Source organism: Diabrotica virgifera, chromosome 3 (assembly GCF_917563875.1).
Source record: "Diabrotica virgifera virgifera chromosome 3, PGI_DIABVI_V3a".
Lineage (NCBI taxonomy): Eukaryota > Metazoa > Arthropoda > Insecta > Coleoptera > Chrysomelidae > Diabrotica > Diabrotica virgifera.
This window is the reverse complement of record NC_065445.1, coordinates 50,097,390-50,118,849: the sequence shown is the minus strand read 5'-3', so window position 1 is coordinate 50,118,849 and position 21,460 is coordinate 50,097,390.

The window sequence follows — 21,460 nt, the reverse complement described above, 5'->3', positions numbered from 1 at the left end:
GTTTATATTCGATTCAGAGTTGGACTACCATCTCCATATAGCAACTATTTCAGCATCCTTATGCATCATCAGTGAAGATTATGCAGTCACAACTCTGAAGGGAATATAAACATTCTGCCTCTTTTAAGGCAAAACATCGCGATGCAATGAACCCACCTTTTGAGACGCAAATCAGCGACATCTCTCATATTACGAGGACAACAACGAAAAGCCCCAGATACAAAGTTTACTACTTGTGTCCTCTATTTGCTTTCGAAGTGTCGAAGTGCTACTTGTGTCGAAGTGTCCTCTATTTGCTTTCTCCTATTTTCGTCGTCTCTACGTGATTATATATTGTAAAATCCGGAGATATGGGATGCAGCCAGAAAGCAGTTTATTAACGAAAAGTCTTAGATTTAAATTATTGTTTATTATATTTTTATTTCAATTATTCTAATTGTTTAAAAAGTAGTAAACTTTGTATCTGGGGCTTTTCGTTGTTTTCCTCGTAATACGAGAGATGTCGCTGATTTGCGTCTCAAAAGGTGGGTTCATTGCATCGCGATGTTTTGCCTTAAAAGAGGCAGAATGTTTATATTCCCTTCAGAGTTGTGACTGCATAATCTTCACTGATGATGCATCTTCTTCTTCATGTGCCATCTCCTCTAAGAAGGTTGGCAACCATCACGGCAATTCGCACTTTCGATACCGCTGCTCTAAAGAGATCAGCAGAAGTGCAATTAAACCAAGCTCTCAAATTGTTTAACCAGGAGATGCGTCTTCTTCCGCGACTCCTTCTACCCTGTATTCTTCCTTGCATTATCAATTGTAACAAGTTATAACGCTCGCCCCTCATAACATGTCCCAGATATTGCAGTTTTCTGACTTTAATTGCATTTAAAACCTCTTTATCTTTTCCCATTCTTCTCAACACCTCGATATTCGTGACTCTATCCACCCAACTTATTCTTAATATTCTTCTGTAGGCCCATAACTCGAAGGCTTCTAATCTGTCCGAAACATCCTTCTTTAATGGCCAAGCCTCCAACCCATAGAATAATACGGAGAACACGTAGCATCTCAGAAGTCTTATCTTTAAAGAAATTGTAATGTCCCTGCTACAGAGTACTTTTTGTGATGATGCATAAGGATGCTGAAATAGTTGCTATATGGAGATGGTAGTCCAACTCTGAATCGAATATAAACAAAACCTGCCTTGAACCCTTTTTAATAAAATATTACTTTTCGAATTATATTTTTATTGTTTACGTATAAGGTATGTTTTGGTTTTGAAGTATATGTTTTCTTTATTAAATGCCATTGTTTGTTTGGAATTTAACGAGTTAGACCATGGGAAGCAGCCAAACTATAAATTGTTATTGTTACATTCTCGTATGCATCAGTTTTTCAAAGAGAAACTTTGAGAGATGACATTATTAATACAATGCGATCACGAGAAAACGTGAAGTCTATGGAAACGGTTCGCGAATATTCGACCCAGTTTATCGATAAAATGATCGTCGTTTAGGCTTCCTTGAGAATATGAAAAGAAGAAGATTATATGCTGTCGTCACTTGTCAAAAAATACAATCTCTATCGCCCGGAGAACTAGAACGACTCGTTAATATTCAGATATTCTGTTTGTTCCCATAAGTAGATACGAATTATTTCTGCTGTAATCAGCAAATTATTGAGCAATTTTGCTTTTGCTGAAAAAATCAACTATATATGCAATAGTTAGCTAAACAAAACGCCATGTAACCATGTAAGTAAATGAAGAACAAGTCGTGGTCTCACGAAATTATTTTTGTACTTCCAAAACTGTATAATTTATTTATTGTGGTAGTTGAATATCTTTAGCTTAAATATTGAAAGTATACCTAAGGCACCGCAGTCAAAAGTTAAGAATAATATTTAAGGAAACAGACAGAGCACGATTTTTAAAATTAAAATTAAAATAATGTCATCAATTCTGCAAACTGTTATTTTTCATAACTAATAATTTCATTTTTTGCTGCTCGAATAATATGAGTACCAAACACAACAGAATGCAAATATAAGGATCTGTCTGAGACTGCTACATTCAGAGTTAACTAGTATTTATTTTCAATTCTCTTTCTTTCTTTCTTTCTTTCTTCCCTTCTTTTTACCCTTTAGGGTGTCGGATTTGGGTTTAGTTACGTTACGTTACTTATTCACCCATCTCTTCCATTCTTTCCTCTCTTCCATTCTTTCCTGTCTTGTGCCAAAATTTCCATTTCTTCAAGTGTTTTCCTATCAGTCCTTCCCGCCTGTACAATTTGTTGTATCCATTCTTTCCTTGGTCTGCCTCTTTTCTTTTTTGGTATACTCCTTGTGTTATAGATTTTTCTTGTTAATCTAGTGGGATGCATTCTCATCATGTATCCATACCAGTTCAATTGTCTCTTCTTTATTTGATTCATTATTGATTCCTGTCCGGCCGTTCCTCTTATTGGCTCATTTCTTATTCTGTCCCATTTTGTTTTTTAGCTATCGCTTTCTTGATGCCTCATCTTCATTGCGTTTATCTTACTACTACGTTTTTTCTGCACTGTCCAATTTTCGCTTACGTATAGTAACGTGGATATCACCACTGTATTGTATATCTTCATTTTTCTCTCTTGGGTCCATTTTCTTTCGCTTAGGATTGGAGCTAGCGCGTAGTATAGTTTGTTCGAATTAATTGCTCTGTTTGATATATTTCTAGGTCTACTTTACCATCATTGGTAATTATACTTCGTAGGTACTCATATGCTGTAACTATTTCTATCTCAATAATTTTCCATTTTATACATATATGTATTTTGTTTCATATTGTTTCATATCGTTTTTATACACATATATCAGTTTCGCCGATAATCATTATTTTACTTTTCTCCGCGCTGATTTCCATTTTTAGGTTTTCAATTTCTTCCGCCTAAATATATCGACGTCAACAACAATAATATTTTATTCACATTCTTATTGTTGAGTTAAAATTCGATCGCATATTGAAAAGCACGTTGCAGCATTACGTTTCTTTGTATTCATCCTTGTAGTTAACGTTATTTGTATTTTTATTTTCATATAAGCAGTACGCCAAGCGAGAAGTAGCTTGTTGCACGTTGACCAAATTTTCTATTATTACATAATTATAATTCATTTCTTTTCCGATCGTCAAGCGGAAGAGACAGAGCTCCTGACGTTAAATCCATTGCAATGTTGTCAAGTATTTAAATATTTCCTTGAAGCTCAACGGGTACATTTTGGAATTAAGAGGCTACAGTAGCGATCAACAGGTAGCAACAAACGCGTTCCAAGATTGCGGCTTTAATTTTGAATATTTTGTCGAGATATTTGGCACACATATTCGTAATATAATAAAGAATGGCGGTACAGATGGTCCAATTTCAGAAATATGTTAGTACGTGGAAATTACTCTATAACTAAATAAAATATTAAAAAATGGAGCCTGTACCGCCATTAAGAAGAAAAAAAACTTTCTTCAAATAAACTTTTTTATCCTATGCCTAGATTTTGTGTAATTTTGGAACTACTAAAAATTTTTTATTTCTAACAAGAAATCGAACATATTATAACTAAATAACTAATTACGCAACATAGAGAAATTATCACTGTCATTTTGACAAACCTGCGTCAGATTTTCTCTAATCTGTTCTGTCATCTTGATCGATATCTGTTCAGTGCAGTAGTGTGTTAATTTAAGAATTCGTTAGTGATGTTTCATAGGAAAGTAGTGTTTATTGATAGTTAATTTATTATATATTTGTTGTTGTATAAGTTGTTGGCCTCTTTGAAAGAATAGATTGTTGTTAATTGTGAGTTTTAGTTATATGTATGTATGTAGGTACGTAAGTATATTTTACGTAAAAATATTTCGAATTCTAATGCGAGTATATAAAGTTTTAGGAAGATTTTTTATTCTAAAAATATTATAAATAGTTTAACAAAATGGAAAAAGTAAATCAAACGAAAAATAAAGTGAAACCTTCCAGAAAAAGTCGATTAAAAACCGTGCCAAAATTATGCGAAAATCGAAATTTGTTTCGCTTCACAACAAAAAATGATTATTTATTATTGTTTTATTATTAGATATTTCATGCAAATACCTTTCTAAATACCTATCTTAACATAAAATTTTCACCCATTTTGGTTTATTTTTATAAATATCTATTTATTAATAATAAAATCGTTTTCTATTACTTCCATCTAGCGCGACTATGATATTGTCAAAATATTAATCTTAGATAATGTCAAGGATTACCACTGTTGCCAAAGTTTATGTACTATCTCCCGAAGTTATATTTTGTTGCTACCTGTTGATCGCTACTGTTTACTATTAAAATAAAAAGTTCACTACAAAATTATTCAGTGTTTAGAATCTCAAGAAAAAGAAATTAACCCTCTGTTAGTCGCTATCGGTGTCACACACCGACGACAGAATTATTCATTCGGGATTTACAAATTAACTGGTTTTTTCTATCGCCACTTTCTGTACCTCTTCCTATCAACTAACCTCGTGTTAGTATACATTATTACCTACTTGGGTACAGTTGTGCGAGTTTTATAGCTACTTTCGGTGCAAGACTCCGTAGCGACTAACGGTGTGGTTATTATTTTATTGGCATAACTTGCAGTTCAGGTAAAGATTTAGCATCTTATTATTGCATTTTATCGATAAGTTTTGGTCAAATCTTATTTATAGATGTCCTTTGAACCCGAACAAAAACGTTTGTTGGAATTATGGGAAATGGTTCCTAGCGACGATGAAAATTATTTTGACGATGAGGGAAGTGAAAATGAAATCGATCAAATTGTTATACTAGGGTTTTTCATTTTATATCTGTTGTTTTTCAATAAAAAATATTCAAAAATATTTTTCAGTCATTCCTATACACAATATAAAATATTTGTATGAATTTTATAGCAATAACTATTTTTTTTTAATTGTCGGTCTCTGACACCGTAGCGACTCTTGATGCTCCGTTTATCCTAGCGACTAACGGAGGGTTAATACTAATATGTTCAAGTTTACTACAGAAGAAGTTAATTCAAATATACCAACTTGACGAAGGCTTGTTACATTGGTCTATTATAAATTTCCATTATGAGAAAAAATACTTCCGACAATTTATTAAACGATCGCATACAAAGTTTGTAGAAGAGATGGGTTACAGTTAAAGGTTAAAGCATAGAAACTTTACGAAAATACATTCATAATATACGAAAAGTGGATTGAATAAAGATGTGATTCGTCTTAAAAGTTGTTTTTTTTTATTTACAGTAAAGCACAATACCCAAGACTCACAAGTGGTCATTTCGTTTCTTCTTATTGCCTCACAATCGATTGCAATCAATAAAAATGTCCTAATTATTAATTATGTTATTGAGTATAAATCCAAATTTGGACGTATATTGTGCGATAAAAAAGAGAAAGTGCTATTTTATTGGTGAAGAAGATAGACATATTGTTAATTATCTAAAAAAATCCCAAGCAGTGAAATTAATAGCTTGTTTTGAACGCTATCATTACTGTTTTTAATTTTTTTAATCTCATATCTGCAAACGCTATTTTATAATCAAAACACGGGAACTTTCGATGACACGGGAGTGTAAAATGATGAGAATAGAAATCCTATCATTAAACCACCGGAAGAATGAGTCTTTTAATTAACGAGATTGTATGAGAGTTGTTTATAAACTACTTAAATATGTTACGAAAATTTACTTTTTTTTTTTTTCTCTCTTTTATGGCCTTTGGGAGCTGAGCCCATTTAGCCAGCAACATTTCTTAAAAATAAACTCCTAACAAAACCTACCATGCACCAAGACTATTACGAAGCTAATCGAATAATCAAGGATAGAGAAAGTAGAAAATTTTTCACATCCAGGGTTGGTTCAGGGTGACTACCCACAGACTAAGTAGACCACGACAGAAGGAGTATTATTAACAGGGAGAAAGATAAAGGTAACAAAGCTAGATCTAAGCTAAATTTGCAATTTACAAGACTTCATAATCAGAATGATAAACACTGAACGTCAGCTGCTGAACTCCATAAAGTGAAGAAAAACGGAGTATTTTGGACACATAATTAAAGAATTCAAATACCATTTACTTCGCCTTATAGAAAACTGGAAGAAAAAAGATGGATATTGCGAAAAAATATTTCTTCTTCATTTATCGTCCGCATGCCTTGTAAATTGTAGAAAGCTCGGATTCAGTTTGTCACCAGAATTTTGTTTTCAACGTAATAAGTCTTCGGTTCTCTAGACTTCTCATTGTTTTAAATACTGTAATATTTACCTGAATCTTCTTCTTTCATAAACTATCCAAAGTATTACTGTAACTTCATCATTTTCTGACTTACAGTGTTGCAAAAAGAATTAATTTGGGATAAACAAATTAAATAACTTTTAAACTATTTGACCAATTGCTTTGAAATTTAGGGTATGATTTAAGCACCAGAAGTCTCAGAATTCCGTGTAATAAGAAGGTTCTAAGTTAGTTTTTTACATAAGTTAGGAATATTTATAAGAACTCAAAATTTATGATTTATTTTGCAATTTTATAAACAACCAATAAGGATAGACATATTCACCGAACGCCATATTGAAGTTTTTTATACGATTTATGAGTTTCTTACTCTTAAATTTGTTTAAAATGCTTGATTTGGTAATAGACGAAAAAATCGAAAATTTACCGTTTTTTGATGTTCATTTGTTTATAGTTGTGTATATCATCAAAATCGGCTGCAGGATAAAGGTCCAGATTAGAGTCCGGATTTCTAAGCATAATGCTTATGTTAAATAATACAAGCAGGACTATTTTCTTTTTAAATATGAATGAAATATGCAAAAATAAGTCATTTTGACAGCCCTTTTTTATAAATCATTTTTGGAAAAGTACCTACTATCGAAGGTAGTACTCTGACTCTGCGATAATATGAAAGTTCTCTGCGAAAAAATATGTTATTAATTGCATTTACAATATAACCACAAAAAAAACACTAGTGGGAAACAATTACACCTGGTTTGCTGTGGACGAGACTACGTATATTTGTGGAAGATACGTCGCTAATTTAATCATAGGTGTACTTCACGAAGAAATCTTGACGAAGGGTTATTTAGTGTGCTCAACAGAACTAGAAGCAACACATAACAATACAGTTCCAAGATTTGTAAATGACGCTTTAACAAATTTTTATCTTCCCGAGGCTGTGCCCACCAACAAAATAGCATTAATGCTTTTCGACGCTGCACCATATAATATGATCAAAACAGCAAATGTGTTTTATCCAAATCTAATTCATTGTACGTGTTTAGCACACGGCCTGAATCGCGTTGCTGAGACTATACGGCTGCAATTTCCACTTGTTAATGAGTTAATAAAAAATGGAAAAAAAATTCATTAAAGCTCCTTTAAGGGTGCAACTTTTTAAAGACAGATTCCCTAACACTCCATTACCATCGGAACGAGTGTTAACTCGGTGGGGTAGATGGTTAGATGTAGCTTTATACTACGCCGAATATTTCGAAAATTTTAAAAGCTTCGTATTGGAACTTAAAGAGACTGCTAGCAAATCGATAAAATATTGTCAGGATGTTTTAGGTGAAACATAATTACAAAACAATCTTGCTTTTATCAAAAGCAACTTTTGTTCTGTGAGTGAAACAATAAAATGTTTGGAGAAACAGCAAATGTCATTAGTTGAGTCGATCCAAAAAATAAACAGTTTTGAAAAAAAGATGGAAGGTATCCCTGGAAAAATTTTTCAGATAATATTAACAAAATTCAAAGATGTATTAACAAAAAACGAAGGATTTCAAAAGATGAAGAAAATATTTTCAGTTTTAAATTGAGAACACGTTGAAGATTATAAATAAATGGATCCGGCAGTAGTGGCAAAGTATAAATATGCAACGATAACCAGTGTGGACGTTGAAAGAAGCTTTTAGATATACAAAAATGTTTTGAGTGATAGGTACCGAAACTTTACGATGGAACATTTAAATGAGTAATTAGTTATTTCATGGTTTAAACAAAAATGATATATTTTCCTTCATCTAAAGCGTGTCGATAAAAATTAGGTTAAAGCATTTTTGTTTCAGTTATCTTCTTCTTCTTCTTGTAGTTTCATGGCCTCCACCTCTTAGGTACTTGGCCAGTCCTCGTATTTAGACTAACTGGACGGGAATCCTCTTTTCAAAGGGTCTGGATTTTTCCATATTCCCTTCTTTAAATTCATTGTTATATGATTTTCAAATAACTATTTTTTTTTGTTTATTCTATTTTATTATTAAATTTATAATAGGTCTTTACTAGTTCTTAAGCTAAGCCTAAAGATAATTATATATATTTTCTTAAAAAAAAAACGCTTTTTCAAAATTTATATGCTTATTTTCATGCTTTTTTTGTATAATTAAATGCTTTTTTTCGTAAAATTGTTATGCTTTTTAAGTGCTTTTTTTGCGTTTCTTTATGCTTTTAAATCCGAACTCTAGTTATTATTATAGATGTCCATACTACTCAAAAAATTTTGTTTCGACCTGGAGGGGGTTGTGTCACCAACAAGATATTTTTTTTCCTTATTTCTCCGAACTAAATCCGTTTATGTAAGTTTACGTACGTTTACGTATTTGTTGTAATTATTAAAAATTAGCAACTCGTCATAAACTTCAAGTAATTTGCACAACCTTCATTATATGCCTGAAGATTTGAATACAAGGTATATTGAATCTAGAATTTATTATAATATTAGTACACGCATGGATTTCGTTGTTACCCTATTGTTATATTCCCTTCTGTTACCAAATAAATCTCAATTAATAAGACTGTTATTCGCGGCTTGGCGATGAAAAATGAATATTGCTCATTGTGTCCCACGCAATAAAACCCTATAGGTAAATCTGTGATAATTGTGTATGGATCCCGCTTATCGGCATATTAACAGCCATTTTAAAGATGGTTTTAGAATACGCCTGTTACTGAACGTAAAAAACGGCGATACCGTGAAATTTTCGTGCCACCACCGAATAGGAAACTTGCACATTTTTGTTTTATTAGGTACATGTTCGTTCAGTTTCGTTTAATAATAAGATGTCCAAAATTTCACTCGTCAAACCGCATAATAACTTAGAAGTACAAATTTAAAATAGTCTCTGTATTTAAATCATTTCAAACGATCGAAAAAGCACACTAACTCTTGTGACGTCATATTTTGTTCGAAATTGACTTGTTCACATGTTGACTATATGGTAGCAAGTTCAACATGTGAACAACTCATAATCCATATGTGAACAAGCCAATTTCGAGCTCAATGGTACGAAAGCATAATACATTTGATATTTTAGACATCCATGTTTAAGTTCACATTATTCATCTATGTTCCCATGACGGATCAATTCTAAAGGGCCCATATATTTTTGTATTTCGGTGGTTAGCATGTTATATTTACGTAAACACTGATGATGATCGCTCAACCGATCGAAAACTAGTTCTGTGATGTAGCCCTTTTTAGGGATTTTAACAAATATACCTTTTATAAAGGATTTTATTCGTTTTTGTAATATATGGCCAACTACAGGAAAACTTTTTCCCCGTGGATTTTTAAATGCATTCATTTTTTTCGAATCCTGAGAAAACTGAGAAGTATTTTTGAAAAATTTAAACGCAGAATGAAAGATGGCATTATTACCAAGGGCCGAAAGTCTCTTAGAATAACCAAAAACGTTCTTTTGAATAAAATATTTTAAATTAAAAATAACACTAAATTTTCTCCTTTTTTCACCTCTTTAGCTTGTTAAAATAAACATTATGGAAGTTTTCAGGAACTTTCGGCCCTCGGTAATATTGCAATCTTTCATTCTGTGTTTAAATTTTTCAATTAGTTTTCTCAGGAAGTGATTTTTAGTTTTCTCGCAATTAGGGGGTGATTTTCACGATTTTCTACTAAAAAAGGGATCTACTTTATTTTGAGCATTACTAGCTTAGTTTTGATGCTATAAACTTTTATAAAAAGTAAAAATAAAGCACTTTTTAAAAACATTTTGATGAGTTTTCTCAGAGGAGTGCTTCATTTTTTGGTTAATTTAAGTTGAAATACACTGGGGTGAAAAATTAACCGGACACCTTAAAAATGGATCATTTTTGATGTCTCGAATTTTCTAAACCTGTTGTTCGATTTAAATGATTTTGTAATATGTTATAACCTTATTCTTTAACAATATCGCTGTAATTATATTGTTGCTAAACAGGTAAATTTTCATTGTATACGGGGTGTACCAATGAAACTGTGTTTTTTTCTCAAACTTCGCATCACCCTGTGGAATATTCTAGCATTTAGAAAATACTTAAATTAACACCCAACTATAGCCTCATGTTTTCTCAACATTTTGTTTTTTGATTCATTCGCTTATGTTCGACCGTAAAAAAGTTAGGTACTTTAACAATTAGCCATATTTTTCATCAATACAGGGTATTTTTAAATAAGTATGGCAAACTTCAAGGTATAATTCTACATGAAAAAATAATGACGGTTTGCTTTATGCTTCGTTTCTGAGATAGAGGATGTTAAAATTTTTCTTACAAACTGACGATTTAGTTATTGCTTTAAAATCGGTTGAGATATGCAAATGAAATTTGGTGAGTTTTAAGACGCAGTTCTTGTACATTTTTCTACATACCAGTAAGAATTTAATATTCACCATTGGCGCGCATACGGGTAACATGAGCCGTCATATTACCCGTATGCGCGCCAATGGTGAATATTAAATTCTGACTTGTATGAGAAAAAATGTACAATAACTACGTCTTAAAACGCAGTAGATTGCATTTGCATATCTCAACCGGTTTTAACCTTTAACTATATTCTACCGCAAACATATTTAAAAATTTAATTTTTGACCTTGTTTATCTCTCTAACCTATCAGTGGAATGTGCTTAACAATTTGGTTTTAGTTTAGTTATAATCGGCGTTCTGGGAAGATCGTAATCTACAGTGTATTATTTGTTGTTTCTGGTGGTGGACAATATATGCCACGATTATATTAATATAAGTAGTAATATAAGTACATATTTCAAGTGTTTTTTAGTCATTATGGCACAAAATATATTTTTCTTTATAAACAATACTTTTTCTCCTGAAAAAAATCACATTTCAAAAAATTTTTTATTAGTAATTTTATTTATCATGGAATCCAGTTATTCCATGATTCCAGTTATAAATCCCAATTGGCTTACTGAGAAGCCGTTTATAACAAACAACCAAGTGTATTTAAAAAAAAATAAAGAAATCCGCTGTTTTTAAGTGTATTTTCTTGTGGCGTATAAAGTACGCCACGCGTGTATACCCTATTCCACGAACATACGCCTGTTTTGGATTACTTCGACAACGAATATTTTACTGTGCAAAATAAGAAGAACGAAAGTAAATTGCAAATTACATTGTTGTTTATTGGAATAATTATTAGCGTCATTTACTTTCGTACTACTTATGTTGCACAGTAAAATATTCGTTGTCGAAATAATCCAAAACAGGCGTATGTTCGTGGAATGGCCCATAGTTATGTTATAAATTGATGCGCGGGTAGTTAAAGGTTAAAGCAATAAATAAATCGTCAGTTTTTAAGAAAAATTTCAACACCCTCTATATCGGAAACGAAGCATTTGCGGACATACGTTTATAAAGCAAACTGTCATTATTTTTTCATGCAGAATTATCCCTTAAAGTTTGTCATACTCATTTAAAAAGACCCCGTATTGATGAAAAACATGGCTAGTTGTTAAAGTACCTAATTTTTTTATTATCCAACATAAGAGAATGAATCAAAAAACAAAATGTTGAGAAAATATGAGGCTATAGTTGGATTTTAATTTCAATATTTTATAAATGCTAGAATATTCCACAGGGTGATGCGAACTTTGAGAAAAAAACACAGTTTGATTGGTACACCCGATATACAATAAAAATTTAACTGTTTAGCAACAATACTATTACAGCGATATTGTTAAAGAATAAGGCTATAATATATCAAAAAAATCACTTAAATCGGACAACAGGTTCAGGAAATCTGAGACATCAAAAATGACCCATTTTTAAGGTGTCCGGTTAATTTTGCACCCCAGTGTATGTACTTTTTATGATCTACAATAATTGAATTATTCTGCTTCCTGGTCTATTGGGTCTACAGACTTTATAAATTCAGTTTTTTCCTAAGAGGTAAGAGGAACCTAAATCAAAATTTTTAAGCCTGTCTGTCGTAACGAGGAAAATTACAGTCCAAAAGGGCCATTTACTGGCCTAGAATGCTCTCTGGGTGGTGGGCGGTAAAACACCGTCTTGACTACATTTGTTACCCTAACACAAGGTGGAATAACGAAGATTAATTGGCAGGTTAGACTGTCTGCAACTATGATAAATATTTCATTATACAACCACTAAGTCCAAACAATAGTAAAAAAAACAAAAACCGGTTAAAGGTCTAGCGTTTTCGCTACTGTTTGATAATGCAGATCAAGTCAATATCTTTTTTATATGAAACTTAAATAAAATTAAACATTACTACTGGGTTCGTACAAATAATTGTTTAAGTAAAGAAAAGTAATAACTTAGTATACAGGGTGAGTCATGAGGAACTGTACATACTCCTACCTCGTATAGAGGCCCCTATGGGGAATAACAAATGACCATTAAAAAGTGTCTGCTCCCATTGTTTAATAATATACAGGGCGAGTTTCGCATTTTGACAGAAATTTGTATTCGTCATAATTTTTGAACGGTCAGATCGATGTGTCTCTTATTTTGGTCAATCGTTACACTATTACCACCCAATCAACTGATTTAGTCAAACTAGAAAAAATCAGGTCCGGCTTTAAAAAAATTAGTTCGTTTGGGTCTTAGAAAAAATTTCACCCTGTATAAGCTTTTTGAAAACTCTAATATAAATTTTACAAATTAGACAAATAGGCAATTAAAATGGCATATTTATTTTTTTCCCCACACGATTACTTAATTTTTTATAAAAAAATCAAATTTGACTATGAATTAAAAGTTTGGTAAAGTGAATCATAGATTTAAAAAAATTAACTTTTATTACAAAAATTAATTTTTTTTAAACAAATATTTGATTTATGTTACCACCCAATCAACTGATTTATTTAAACTAGAAAAAAAATCAGGTCCGGCTTTAAAAAATCAGTTCGTTTGGGTCTTAGAAAAAAATTCACCCTGTATACGCTTTTTGAAAACTCTAATATGAATTTTACAAATAAGACAAATAGGCAAATACAATGGCATATTTATTTTTTCCCCACACGATTACTTAATTTTTTATAAAAAAATCAAATTTGACTATGAATAATTATTAAAAGTTTGGTAAAGTGAACCATACATTTAAAAAAATTAACTTTTTTACAAAAATTATTTTTTCTTGAACAAATATTTAATTTATGTTACCACCCAATCAACTGATTTATTCAAAATAGGAAAAAATCAGGCCCGGATTTAAAAAATTAGTTCGTTTGGTCTTAGAAAAAATTTCACCCTGTATACGCTTTTTGAAAACTCTAATACGAATTTTATAAATTAGACAAATAGGCAATTAAAATGGCATATTTATTTTTGCCCCACACGATTACTTAATTTTTTATTAAAAAATCAAATTTGTCAAAATGGGAATTTTAACCTAAAAATGAAAAAAAAAATGAAATCACGGTAACTCGCTACAACTCTGTTCCATTTTAATATTTTTTTTTTCTGAAATTTTTACGGCACATATCTCTTACCATTGTGAAGACTATAAAAATTGTTGTAAACTTTCAGTCTTCTTCTCGTAAAAGTTATGAACTTAAAAAAATAAAAGGTGCAGATTCGTGAATTGCAAAGTTAAATCGCAAAAATTAAGTGAAAAAATGTAAAATTTGTCTATTTGATCACGTCTAGGCTAAACTATAGAGTCCAAAGAGAAGTGTATGGGGAGTTCTAGATCTAGACGTGTTATAGAAAAAAAAATGGTGAAACTTTTAATTTTAAGAAAAACGTTGTTTAATTTTTTTTATTTTTATGGTAAAATTGCGATTTTGACAAATTTTATTTTTTAATAAAAAATTCAGTAATCGTGTGGGGAAAAAAATAAATATGCCATTTTAATTGTCTATTTGTCTTATTTGTAAAATTCATATTAGAGTTTTCAAAAAGCTTATACAGGGTGAAATTTTTTCTAAGACCCAAACGAACTAATTTTTTAAAGCCGGACCTGATTTTTTTCTCGTTTGAATAAGTCAGTTGATTGGGTGGTAACATAAATTAAATATTTGTTTAAAAAAAAGTAATTTTTGTAATAAAAGTTAATTTTATTAAATCTATGGTTCACTTTACCAAACTTTTAATTCGTAGTCAAACTTGATTTTTTTATAAAAAATTACGTAATAGTGTGGGGAAAAAATAAATATGCCTTTTAATGGCCTATTTGTCTAATTTGTAAAATTCATATTAGAGTTTTCAAAAAGCATATACAGGGTGAAATTTTTTCTAAGACCAAAACGAACTAATTTTTTAAAGCCGGACCTGATTTTTTTCTAGTTTGACTAAATCAGTTGATTAGGTGGTAATAGTGTAACGATTGACCAAAATAAGAGACACATCGATCTGACCGTTCAAAAATTATGACGAATACAAATTTCCGTCAAAATCCGAAACTCGCCCTGTATATTATTAAACAATGGGAGCAGATACTTTTTAATGGTCATTTGTTATTCCCCATAGGGGCCTCTATACGAGGTAGGAGTATGTACAGTTCCTCATGACTCACCCTTTATGTACACAATATTTGATATTACACATAGTTCTATAGTGGTGTTGCGAAATAAACCAGAGCCAAAAAAGGAGTCGCCCTATTAGTACACCAGAAACTTAGCAAACCCAGTTGAAGACTGTAAATTTGCTTCAGAAAGAATAGTTCGCATACTGGTTAAACTAGATATCAAGCCCTCAAATGTGATGACAACTCCAGAAAATTTATGAACGCCTCCAGAGCACAATAAACGAAATCTTACAGAATTAATATATTTTCATGATAGGTGACTTTAACACCCGTGTTTGTGATGATATAGTACCAGGGATGAAACAATGATACAACAAGGATGTCAGAAATGAAAGCAGAGAAGATCTGACGGACTTCTGCAAAAAATTAATTACGTATTATTAACATTTTTTCCTTCACAAAGAACAACATAGGTATACCATTGAAAATACCAGTGGACATCGACCATGTTCTTTTCAATACAGAGCTATATCGATAGCGATAGGGTCGAGAAAGTCAGGGCAATAATTAAAGTAAACATCTTAGACTCAGCAAGGAAGCTCTGGGGGAAAGAGAAATAAATAAAATAAATTTTCTTCCAAAGCAAAAAACTGCATGGTTCTATACAGAGGTGAATAAAAAATGGAAGGAAAAGAAAAAAGCATCTGAATAGTCCAGAGAAATAAGATTTTTCTCGTGACACATCCCCCTAGAGGCCCAAAACCAAATTTTTTGAGTAGTATGGACATAAATATAGTCAAAATAAGTCATAAATTCGGAGATTTTATAAAAATGGTGTTGACTTCTTGTGCTTAAATTTTATTTTAAATTTCAAAGCAATTGATCAAATGGTTTAAAAGTTATTTAATTTATTTATCCCAAATTCTTTTTTTTGCAACACTAAAGTCAGAAAATTATGAGGTTACAGTAACACTTCGGACAGTTTATGAAAGAAGAACATTTATACTATTAACTTAATTAAAAAATGACAAACGTAATTTTATACAGTGTAAAATTATTTTGCAAAAACATGTCGATTTTTGCTTACTTATAAACAATTATAATAACTTTTTAACCGTTACCCGTCGAAATATTATTTTTTGCACGATTGATCATTTTTGACTGTTTACCGTGACAGATTTTACGTCAGTAGGTGACATTTACTAGCAACTCGACGGTAAGTAATCCAACTCGACGGTAAGTACTCCAACTCGACGGTAAGTAATTCACTTACCGTCGAGTTAAAAAATCTCTTAATTTTAATTTATTTTTTGAAAGAATAAAGAAAACTAACGAATTATTTATTAATATTGAAACTTATGGTACAATTTGTTAAATTATTTAATGAAGTCCCACTTGTTTGGGCTGTGGTTTCACTTCTAACAGAAACTCCTGCAGAATCGCATACATTAGTAGTATTACTAGTATTGCACAATATTTTTTCGGCAAAATCTATTTTATTTTGAAGAGAATTTTCTACATAGCTTTCTGCCACTGTCGATGAACGCCAACCTCCATGACGCTTTAATCCGAGGACATCATCACCTTTATTAGCCAAAAGCGTTGCTGATGTCCTCCTGAACGAATGGCCAGTATAGTTCTCGGAATTAGGCAAATTTAAGAATTTGGCAATTTGAGAAGGCCAGCCCCCGATTGTCCCTTTCCCGATTACTTGAGCACAACATTTTCCTTTGGCGTATCTTAAGAACAAATGATTTGATTTTACTTGTAATGGACGAAGTTTTATATACTTTTTCTTCGATTCTTAAATTCTTGCCTTCACACCATTTTTTAAAACTTTGGTAGGTATTTTGATAACGGATTTTGGATTTTTCGGGAATAATTGCGGAACACCCTTCTTCCCAAGCCCGTTCAATTTCTTCAAATTCACTTTCGCTCATATTTTAATTTATAATAATCAAAATTGTACTTAAAATTATTGACAACTAAATAAAAACTCAATTCTCCATTGTTGTTATGCACCCTAGTTACTACATAACAACCACAGTATCTATCTTGATAAAATTAATGAAACTAGTCAATATGACGAAAATGTTTAATTTTATACTTTATAATGGTATCAAGTGCAGTTGACCCACTATATGGTAAACATCAGCCATTGTTTGTTGAGTACGAATACCTCAAAAATAGTGAATTAGCATCGTTTAAAAATAGTGAAAGTGGTCCAGCAAGAACATTACACTATCCACTAGCTGGGTAAGTGTTTGCCAAATTCAAAGTGTCCAAATAGACTATTAATTAGAATTAGAATTACACAAAGACTATATAGACTTTTTATCAGCAACTTATTTTCAAATGTTTTTATTTTATTATTCTTGGGTGCGACTCAATTGCACTAGACAAGAAATATTAATCATCCATTTATAAAAATGTTTTTGGCTGGAAATGGGAACGGATCCGGTCCAGTCAACAATATATATAATGCACAAATGAATCAACCCTCAAATACAATGATACCAATGCAACCAAATCATCAATATATGCAACAACACAACTCTGTATCAGCAGACATGATGCACTATTATCAAAATCAATTCCCACCTCTTCCAAATATGTACACTCATCCATCTAATTTCCAAAATTTATCCTTACCTCAAATGAGCCAAAACTCAGTTCCTCCGCAGCCAGAGATACACTCAAAAACTTTCGAAGAAGGAATAGATTATTCCCTACCGTCCTCATCAAGTGACGATGAAAACATGGAAAGTGATGCAAATGCTTGTCCGTGGCAACAATTAAAAGAGTCGAGATCAAAAAGAAAACGTAGAAAAATAGCAGAAACTACTGAGCAAGGTGCTTCAGTAAGCACATCTAATAGGTTTCAAACTCTCTCAGAAGAAAACGCAGATACAAACCAAATCCATACCAGTAAAAGAAACGATGACAACCCAAATACCCAAACGAAAGATCCCAAGCCGCCCCCTATTTATGTTTACGGAGTAATAGACTACAAAGCAATGACTGACTCTATAGCGCAAGTTACTGAAGATGAAACATATTATACTACCACTCTTCCTGAAAATGTTGTTAAAATAAATGCTAAAACACCCGATTCTTATAGAAAAATAATAAATTACATGAGAGAAGAAAAAATAGTACACCATAGCTATCAGCTCAAACAAGAAAGAGCATATAGAGTCGTCCTAAGAGGTTTACACCATTCTATACCCTTAGAGCAAATAAAATCTGAATTATTAAGGCAAGGCCACACAGTCAGAAATGTTTTAAACATCCGGCACAGGGTAACAAAAGAGCCCCTACCATTATTTTTCGTCGATTTGGAACCAAAAAACAACAATAATAAAGTTTTTAATGTGGAATTTATATACAATACCAGAATTAGAGTAGAAGCTCCGAAACACAAGAACACCATTGTGCAATGCACTCGATGTCAGGCATACGGACACTCTAAGACATACTGTTATAAACCTTATAAATGTGTTAAATGTGGAGGATCACACGACACTAAAAGTTGCACAAAGCCGAAAGACACACCTGCAACATGTACTCTTTGCAAGGGCAACCACCCAGCGAACTATAAAGGCTGCACTGTTTATCGAGACTTATTAAAAGCAAAGAACAGGAATAACGACACAACTGGACCTAGAAACACACAAGGATACATAAATCCCAATCCAGCACTGCACCAAATGGCTCAACAATATGCGCAAAATGGAATGAATTATGCTCAAGTAACCTCAGGAAACATCAACAGACCAAATAATGGTGAAGATTTAACACACATGATGTCAAGCTTCTTAAATGAATTCAAAAATCTATTTAATCAACTTCTGAACCAAAATAGCATGATCCTGAACATGCTAACAACAGTCATTAGTAAAATAACGAATTAATGGCTCCATCAATTAGAATAGCCGCCTGGAACGCCAACGGGCTACCAAACCATGTACAGGAAATCACAGCATTTTTAAAAGTAAATAAATTAGATGTTCTTCTCATCTCAGAATCACACTCAACCGAAAGAACAGTAGTAAAAATCCCTTTATACACAACGTACCTTACTCATCATCCTGATGGAACTGCTCACGCAGGAACAGCAATTATTATTAAATCTTCTATTAAACACTATTTCCTACAAAATTACGCCACACCTAAAATACAAGGAACCATACTAAAAATAGAAACATTTACATGGCCACTTGCCATTGCAGCAATTTACTCTCCTCCTAGACACTCCATATCAATTGAAGAATACGAGACCTTTTTTCAAGAACTAGGACCCCGATTTATAGCAGCTGGAGACTGGAACGCCAAACACACCGTATGGGGATCGAGGCTTATAACACCAAAGGGTAGAAATTTATTGGCGTGCTCGCAGAGAAATAATTTAAACTTCCTTTCGACAGGTCAGCCAACGTATTGGCCGACCGATCAAAACAGGATTCCTGACCTGCTAGACTTTGCCGTTATCAAAGGTATCTCAAATATACATTACAAAATAGAACCCAGTCTTGATTTAAGTTCAGATCACACCGCAATAATCATAACACTAAGTACAACTGTAATTTGGAAGGAACCTGTGGCAAAACTCTGCAATAAAAGAACCAACTGGGAAAAATTTCAAGCTATTATTAACACAAATATAAACTTAAAACATCGAATTAAAGAACCCCATGAAATAGAAAAAGCAGTGCAACATTTAACAGAAGTAATACAAGATGTTGCATGGAAGTCAACTCCAGATGATAAAAAAATTACCACCCATGATCATAACATTCCTTTACAAATTAAAGAAATTTTAAATGAAAAAAGAAGAACTAGAGCCAAATGGCAGCGGTCAAGGAATCCCCGGGATAAAACACAATTAAATCGGTTAACACATCAACTGCGTACAGCTTTAATCCAGGCCCGTAATGAGACTTTTAAATATTACATCTCCAACCTAACACCTAATGACCATTCATTATGGCAAGCGACCAAAAAATTCAAGAGACCGATAACATCTATTCCACCAATTAGAAAATCGGATCTAAGCTGGGCAAAAACTGATGAAGAAAAATCAAACACATTAGCACAACACCTCGCCCAGGTATTTAGTCTACATACAGAAGTCAATGCTGAAGATGAAGAAGTATACACATTTCTCGACGCTCCTTGTCAATTATCACTACCACTGAAACCATGTACACCAACAGAGATCTGGAAGGCGATAAATAAAATAAACCCTCATAAGGCTCCAGGTTATGACTTAATTAATGGTGATGTACTAAAGCATTTGCCTAGAAAAGCGATAGTCCTGCTAACTATTGTATATAACAGCATGATAAGACTGTGTCACTTTCCTATTCAATGGAAATACGCACAAATAATTATGATTGCGAAACCGGGCAAACCGCCTACAGAACCCTCCTCCTATCGTCCTATAAGCCTTCTACCAATAATGTCAAAAATTTTCGAAAGACTTCTTTTAGTCCGAATTCTCGAAAGAATAAACATAAATAACATAATACCTGACCATCAATTTGGCTTTCGACAGAACTACTCAACAATACAGCAGTGCCATAGGATTGTAAATTATATAAAAGAAACTTTAGAGGGAAAGAAAATGTGTGCGGCAGTATTCCTTGATGTGGAAAAAGCATTTGATAAGGTGTGGCATAAAGGTCTGTTGTATAAAGTGAAAAAGAATATGCCTAATGAAATATACCTGATATTAAAATCATATCTGAACGAGCGATTTTTCCAAATCAAAGTAAATACCTCACTTTCCAAATATCATCCTATACAATCCGGAGTACCTCAAGGTAGTGTCCTCGGTCCCTTCCTTTATCTCCTTTACACTGCTGATATACCTGCTGATGATGACATTACTATGGCCACATTTGCCGACGATACAGGAATCCTTACATCAGACGATAACCCAGATAGAGCTTCTAACAAACTGCAAAACTATTTAAGTTCACTTCAAACATGGTTAACAAAATGGAAGATTAAAGTAAACGGTGAAAAGTCTTCACAAATTACGTTCACAACAAGAAGGATCGACTGTCCACAGGTTCATATTAACAACATTCCTATCCCCTTAAAATCAGATGTCAAGTACCTGGGACTCCATTTGGACCGAAAGCTGACATGGAAGAACCATATCAAAACCAAGAAAGCTCAACTAAATTTAAAAGTCAGACAAATGTATTGGCTGCTAGGTAAAAGATCCCAGTTATCATTAGAAAACAAAGTATTATTATACAAAATTATACTAAAGCCGATATGGAGTTATGGTATAGAGTTATGGGGCTGCAGCAAACCGAGCAACACTAAAATACTGCAAACTTTTCAATCAAAGACGCTGCGCATGATAGCGAATGCACCATGGTACGTCTCCAATATAACTATCCATAATGACCTTGGGATACCATTCATCGAAGATGTTATTAGACTACAGGCAACCAAAGCCCAAGAAAGAAATTTCGCCCATGAAAGTCAAACTATTCAACAACTCTACCAGCCGCTACTTGTGGGAAGAAGACTGAAAAGGACATGGCCAGAGGACCTAACTGATTAGGTGTATTGGAGAACCATCGATGGATGGTGCCCAAAGCATGCCAGGATTCAAGACTTTGCTACTATTTGCTAAATACTCTGTGTTGTAATTGGAGTAGATTGTAAATTTGCACTTAAT